General features: G+C 39.6%; 1 non-coding gene across 1 annotated transcript; it reads left to right on the top strand.

Annotated features, from left to right (window-relative positions):
* Positions 1–7,355: 7,355 nt before the first annotated feature.
* On the top strand, positions 7,356–7,460 carry LOC147375503 (U6 spliceosomal RNA). The gene has a single exon (XR_015161784.1). It is a non-coding gene; the product is annotated as a U6 spliceosomal RNA (small nuclear RNA).
* Positions 7,461–7,964: the final 504 nt, after the last annotated feature.

Below are 7,964 nucleotides of genomic sequence, written 5' to 3'. Positions count from 1 at the left end.
GCGTGCATGTGCGCGTATGTGTGCGCATGTATGTGCGTGTGTGTGCTCGCGCGTGTGTGCACGTGTGTGTATGTGTGTGTGCGCGCATTGTGTGCATGTGTGTGTGTGTGCGTGTGTGTGCATTGTGTGCATGTGTGTGTATGTGCGTGTGTGTGCGTGACATTTTCTTTATCCATTCATCTGCTGATGAACACTTCGGTTGTTTCCAGGTCATTGTAATAATGCTGTGGTGAACATGGGGGTGCAGATATCATTTTGAAGTTGGTGATTTTATTTCCTTTGAATATATACTCAGAAGTGGGATAACTGGATCATAGGCAGTTCTATCTTAACTTTTTGGGGAACCTCTGTACTATTTTGGTACATAGTGGCTGTACCAATCTACATTCCCACCAACAGTGTACAAAGTGAAGTGAAAGTCTCTCAGTCATGCCCAACTCTCTGCGACCCCATGGACTATACAGTCCTTTGGATTCTCCAGACCAGAATACTGGAGTGGGTAGCTGTTCCCTTCGCCAGGGGATCTTCCCGACTTAGGGATTGAACCCAGGTCTCCCACATTGCAGGTAGATTCTTTACCAGCTGAGCCACACAAAGATTCCCTTGGTTTTCCACATCCTCAACTGCAACAGTCTCTTGTCTTTTTGATGACATCCATTCTAACAGGTGTGAGGTGATAGCTCACTGTGGTTTTGATCTGCATTTCCCTAATGATTATTGCTGTTGGGCATGTTTTCTTACACCAGTTGGCCATTTGTATGTCTTCTTTGGAAAAATGTTTATTCAGGTCCATCCCTTGTCCATTTTTAATTGAATTATTACATTTTAGCATTGAGTATATGGGTTCCTCACATATTCTGGGTATTGACCCCTTATCAGATACAATGTATTTAGCAAATATTTTCTCCCATTACATTGGTTGCCTTTTTATTTTGTTGATCATTTCTCTTGCTGTGCAGATTCTTAGTGTGTTATAGTCCCATGTATTTATTTTTGGTTTTGTTGCTTGTGTGGATATCTCAAATTATATTAGTTTCAGGGGTCAATTAGGTGTCCAAGTGGGAAGTCGAGATGGACACAGGACCTGAATCTCAAGGAGAAGGTTGGGATAACTCTTAACAATGTAAGAGTTATCATCTTTGGATGGTATTGGAGCTATGGGCCTGCATGAGATCACCTTGAAAATGAGTATTAGGTAGAGAAGATGCCCAAGGACTGAGCTCTTGGCACTCCTACATGTAGAGGTTCAGAAGGAGGAGAAGGAGACTTTCACCTGGCCAAACCCAGTTCAAAATGATCTTGTACCCCTAGGCAGAGCACTCTGGGAGAAGTTGATTTCTAGTTACAGTACTGATAAACTATGTGTTCATAATGACTCTAATAGGCTTGGGGTAGCAGTCATCTTAGCAGTATTGCCTGTTCTGCATTTATTGGCAGTCCCAGTTTGTATATGATGAAGTTAAAGCTCAGAGAAATGAAATGAAGATCAAAGATCATAGGAGCTTATTTAAATTTCAAGGACATGAAATGCATGTTGCCGTGCAGGTGGTGCTAAGCATAATTTCAAGTGCACCATTTCCATAAGCTATAGGGTGAGTGGTGCCCCCTGGAGTTGTGCATTACACAATATGCACAGCCATATACAACAGCCAGTACCCTTTCTCACTATGTCTTGCTGTCTTGGCATCTTCCTTACAAAGTTCTGCTACCTTTAACATAAGCAGCTAAGTTCCTTCCAAAGTTGGCTGGTAAGAGGTTTAGTGCAGTGATTACAGGATTGTGCTTTGGAGTAAAACTGAAATTTGTTCCAGTCATAGCTGAGCATCTTACTTGTTGTAGCCCCTTGAAGCTTTGGGTTCTTTGACTGTGAAATGAAGGAAATAAGAGCAGCTGCCTCAGAGGGTTGTAAAAGCATTATAAGAAAGAAGTCAAGAAAGTAGAGCAGGCTTTACTTGATACCTTTTGCCTGGTATTAACTCATTTTTGTTTGTAACTGCAACTTCCTCAGCCTAGACCTTGGTTCTTAGGGGAGATTGAAGGCTTTAATGGAAAAGATGGGAATCAGATTGGGTTCAAATCCACAAATTAATGAAAAGGGCACCATAGATCAGGAATAATTGTGTTAGATATGAAGCTTGGCATGTGAAGAAAACAATTTGGGTGGCTTTGTTTGGGTCTGCTACTCTTCCTGTTCAGAAAAATTTTTGTTGTATTTCAAGTTTTTGGAAAGTCATTTGTCATTAATTTGATTTTGTTTCTATTTAGTCTGTGCACAAGAGGAATTCCAGGATTGTGTGAAGAAGGAAATTTGGGAAAATGTCTGAGGTGTAGGATACTGGCCCTGTCATTCCACTGTGAGGCAGGGCATTAGGAAGCTACAGGCAGGGAAACCCAAGGGGTTTAAATCTATTTACAACCTTGTTACAGTATATCCTGTTTTCTCCCTGCTGTGCTGGGCTGAGTATCTAACAGAAGACTCTCCCACATATCTGAAAATAATATGAGACTCTGATTCTGACTATAGTGTCTGTGAGAAATTGACACAGTATGTTTTTATTTTATTTTTGTCAAAGGTACATAATGTTTTCCAGGTTTTTCTGCTTTTCTATGTTCTTTAAAGAAATGAGAGGAAAAAAGCTGGTTGTGAAAAGCCGAGGGGGAGAGTGCTGGCCTAGAGCCCAGGATTTTCCTTTTGGCCTCAGAAAGACTCATGAAGATGGTTTGAGTTTTAAATCATGTTCAAGGGGGAAAAATTGTGTTCTGGAATCTGACATCATGGTCCTCTGTGGCCCTCCACCCTCACCTAAAACAACTGCAATAAGTTGATGTTGGAAAAAGTTGCTTTTGAATGTTTATTAAAATCACTTATTTTAAAATACCTCAATTCAGTGGAAGAATCCAGCAGGGTCATCCCACTTCTGCCACCTCTGTGCATAGCTCCTCCCACAGGAATGAGACCAATGCATGACTTCCTTGGCCACCTTCAAGAATAGACAAGGTAAATCCTTTCAAGAGCGGGAATGATCAATCCTTTTTTTTTTTTAATTTTGGAAAAAATTATACTATATACAACAGTAGAGAGACTAGCATAATAAGACCCCCATGTAACCATCACCCAGCTTAATAATTATCAATTGATAATCCATTTAGTTTTCTCTATACTCTCTACTCCCTGCAGGCTAGAGTATTTTGGAGCAAATGTCAGCTATTGAATCATTTTTCTGTAAATAGGTATGCTCATTCAAAATATAAGAACTATTAAAAAATATCACTAGAAGATTTTCTACATTTAAAAAAATTATAAGTCTTTTTTATCATTACATATCCAGCCTGTGGTCTAACTTCCTGATTGTCTCATAACTGTTAACTATTTTTAGTTAGAATCAGGATCCAAATGAAATCCATGTATTGAACAGTTGATATATTTAAACCGATTTTAAACCTAAAGATCACTCTCCTTCCTTTTTCTTCTTTTCCTTGTAATTTATTCATTGAAAAATCTGGGTCAGTGCCTTGTAGAGTTTTCTGTATAGTCTGTATTTCCTTGATTTCATCTTTCTCTGACCCCTGTACATCCTATAAATTCGTGGTTAGAGCTAGAGACTTACTCAGATTCCAATTTGAATTTGTTGGCAAGAATACTTCCTGGATGATGTATATTTCCATCAGGAGATACATAAAGTCTTGTTGTTTCTTTTTTTGTGATATTAGCAACTATTGGTGATCATTTTATGGATCTATTAGGAAATGTAAATTGGCAATAATCAAATTAGATCATTCCTTTACAAAATATTTAGCTGAAATTTACTCTATAAAGAGAAACTTCTTCTAATCCACTACTTGGCTGAAATAACAGATTGTATAGCAAAGTGGCTAAGTGCTTGATGCTTTTTCTTTGTTTACCAGTTTTCAAAATAGTGAGTTGCTCCCCAGGGTCCTCCAAACATGACCAGTGCATTTTTCTTCTTTTTTCTTTTTTTTGACCAATGAGGACTTAAACATACCATAGTAAATTCTTGGATTTTTAATATGCTTGATGGTTTCAATATATTACCGTGATTATTCTTATTAGTGTTCAATTGTACCATCTTTGACTAGCGGGATTCTCTTTAAGTTAGCTCCCAAGACCTTCTGACATGTTAGTTGTTTTAAGTTTCCTTGCTTTCTCGCAAGGCAACACAATACAAGCTCATCTTGTAATTTTCCACCCCAGATTTGGAATCATCTATTTCTCCAAGGGGGCTTCCCTGGTGGTTCAGACAGTAAAGAATCTGCCTACAATGCAGGAAACCTGGGTTTGGTCCCTAGGTCAGGAAGATCCCCAGGAGAAGGAAATGGCAACCCACTTCAGAATCCTTGCCTAGAGAATTCCATGGACAGAGGAGCCTGGCGGGCTACAGTCCATAGCGTCACAAAGAGTCGGACACAACTGAGCAACTAACACTTCTATTTCTCCAAGTCACTCTGGCTCTTTTTGGTGGAAAATAGGGTTTAAAGATCACAATCTGTACTACATGTTTTATTCTACTTGGTTGGTTATTTGTTTCTAGGCCTTTTCCATGGACAGAGCTAGAAACTACCATTTTGTTTTAAAGCTATATCATGATTCATACTGATACTTCCATTTCAAATTCAAGATTTCAGGATTTTTACTTAACCTCATCAGTCTCATATCTGTATTTCCTTTCCCTAGTGTCCATTGTTTTCTCTCATGCTGATTAACACTGTTATTAAAGATGTTCGGGGAAAGAGATTCCAAAATCTTTCCACAGCAGAACACAATGCTGCTTTCTTCCCTACATGAATCATTGATTTGGACGATGGAAAGGGTAACTGAAATTTTAAAAATGAAAATTGAAATGATTGTGTTTGGGTGCTCTCCTATAGGTTTTCTTTTAGAGAGGCTAAAGTCTTAGGAACTTTAAGCCTTTCGTCTTCTGATTGTCTTAAAGGACTGATTGGAAAACCAGCCTTCATTTTTCCAGCCAGTTCCCAGAAATTGTTAAATCAATCTCGGGGGACCCACTGGCTTCCAGAGAAGCAAGAGTGCAGATGGACTCAATGTTTGTAGTAGTTTGAAGTTTAACCACAGATCACCATGCTCTTTACCTCCAGAGCCACTCATGGAATTGTTAGGTAGGTAGAATAGGGAAGAGGAGTCCAAAATGGTGGTGGCTAAAAGACAAGGAAGGGAAAAGCCCGTGGAAATAGAACAAAGGAAGGTCCGAGGACCCGAGTGAGGACCTCAGGTAAAACAAACAACACTCCAGACTGGCCCAATTTACATAGGACAGGCCCAGGGAGAGAAAAACATATAAAAAGAGGAGCCAAAGCTAGCTCTCTCTCTCTCTCTCCTGCGCACTGGGGTGATCTTCTCCTGGTGTCTTTGGATCGATGTGCCCTCACGCCACGGAGATGAATTTTCCTGCTATTTTCTAAATAAATTGAACTGTAACACTGATTTGTCTAAGAGCTATAACATGGTCCTTTTGAGACCTGAGAGCTATAACATGGTCTATCCAAGACCCAAGAGCTGTGACATGCCGAGGGGGCTCTAACGTCCGTCATTCCAAATCTTTGTTGTGACGAGACAAAGAACCGAGGAACATACACTCATGTGAAAGAATTATGAGTTTCTCAAACCACTTCTGGATATTCAAAGCTATCAATGTGAGGTTTGGGGAGGAGAACCGACACTAAGACCCTGAGTAGGATACTTATTTAGGAGAACAGATTAGAAAAGTTAAAGGGAAGTGTGTTCACAGTCTTAATAACCACAGCATAACTACTGTTTGTTGTTCTCATGAGGCTTATCATCTCACTGACTTAGGAGAAATAGATGTCTATTTCACACAAACTTACCTGGATGCCACTCCTCATGGGGGAGAACCTAAGAAAGAGAAATTTCCCAAGGTCTTATCTTAATCTCAGTAGCTTCCAGTGAGGAGGCTAATGGATCTTCCACCTCACTGAGTTATAGAATTACAGAATGACAGAGATGGAAAGTCCCTGAGTCATCTAATCAAGTTTTCAACTTCCTCGAAGATAAAGACCTAGAGTCTTTGTTTAAAAGGAAACAAATGAACAGCAAGAGTATAAGCAAGCCCACAAAAAAATGAACAAACAAATTCATTTAATCAGAAGTTCAAACATAGGATTTAGTAATTTCAATGTTTAACCACTACTCCCAGGGATTCTCATCTTTGGGGAAATATTAAAAACAGTATAATCCCACACCTTCATTTTTCAGATAGTGAGATTGAAATATACATAGGAAATGATTTGTCAAAGTCACCCCACGGGAGAAGAATAGTTAATATTCCTGAAGTATAGTTACTACCCATGAACGCATCCAAATATGTATGTGTGTGTGTGCTTAGTCATTCAGTAGTTTCTGACTCTTTGTGACCCATTGGACTGTAGCCTGCCAGGTTCCTCTGTCCATGGGATATTTCAGGTAAGCATACTGGAGTGGGTTGCCATTTCCTTCTACAGGGGAGCTTCCCAACCCAGGGACTGAACCGTGTCTTCTGTGTCTCCTGCACTGGCAGGTAGATTCTTTAACTGCTGAATCCTCGGGGAAGCCCCTGACATATGTATATCTACATGTATTTTTTTTTTAATGTGTTGGTTATGTCATTGCCCAGTGGACTGATAGGCAAAGAAGATTGTATAAATATTTTTTTTGTGTGTGGCTAAGTTCATGTTAAGAAAGAACATTTAAATTCATTGTACTTTTTGTTTAGCTTTATAATCCATAAAAGTCTTTATCACAGCAAAATGTGTTTTCAGAACTTAGCTTTCTTGGGAAATGTAGACTTTGAAATGCAAACATATCTACTTGCACAAAGAGCTTCAGTGAGTTAGAGGCCTGTTTAAAGAAAAACCAACATCCAAACTTGAAAGCCAGATGAAAGCATAATACGAGGATTATTTCCCATATCTTGAACACTGGCCAGAGTTTATTCATGTACACTCACATTAGATCAGCATGTCACGAGGAACATTGTCCTGGAGATGTTAGTAGGTATGCTGCCAGCGAAGATTTTTCCTCATCGAAGTTTGGGATATGCTGCATTAAGCTACCCTGTCTTGGAAATACAGAAAGCACATTAGCCTGCTGCCTTAGGGCTCCAAGGCAGAGTAAGAAATATTAATAGAGTACCTAGCCTGTGGCACAGCAGGGAATTCATTCTGTGGAAGCAGGCTGACTTGTGAGGGCTGATGCCTTTCTCCCATCCTAGGGACTTAGAGGGCAGCAACCCAGGGTCCTGGTTCCTCATTCCCGGCTTTGACCCCCAACTTCAGCCACACTCCCATGGACAACAAGGGAGACACCAAGGAGATCTGTCCTCGTGCTTGCTTTGGCAGAACAAATACTGAAATTGGAATTATACATAAAAGAGTAGCATGACTCCTGCACAAGGATGGCACAAATTCGTGAAGTATTCCATATTTTTATGAATTTATTTACAAAGCAGAAATAATGTCACAGATGTAGAAAACAAACCTACATTAACCGGGGGGAAAGGCAGTGGGGGAGAGATAAACTGGGAGATTGGGACTGACATATACCCACTACTATACATATAAAATAGATAACAAATAAGGACCTATTGTATAGCTCAGGGAACTCTATTCATTGTTCTATAATAACTGTATGGGAAAGGAATCTGAAAAAGAATAGATATATGTATGTGTGTAACTGATTCACCTTGCTGTATACCTGAAAGTAATACAACATTGTATATACTTCAATACAACTTTTTTAAAATAAAAATTAACAAACTGAAAGTAAAAAAGTGGATATATGTAAATGCATAGCTGATCTGGGGCTTCCCTGGTGGTTCAGTGGTAAAGAATCCTCATGCCAATGAAGGGGAATTGGGTTTGATCCTTAGGTCAGGAAGATCTCCTGGAGGAAGAAATGGCAACCCACTCCAATATTCTTGTGTGGGAAATTC

This window comes from Bos grunniens, chromosome 3 (genome assembly GCF_055505025.1).
Source record: "Bos grunniens cultivar Pamir isolate PY7600 chromosome 3, Bosgru_T2T1.0, whole genome shotgun sequence".
Taxonomy (NCBI): domain Eukaryota; kingdom Metazoa; phylum Chordata; class Mammalia; order Artiodactyla; family Bovidae; genus Bos; species Bos grunniens.
This window is presented reverse-complemented; position numbering and strand designations above follow the sequence as displayed.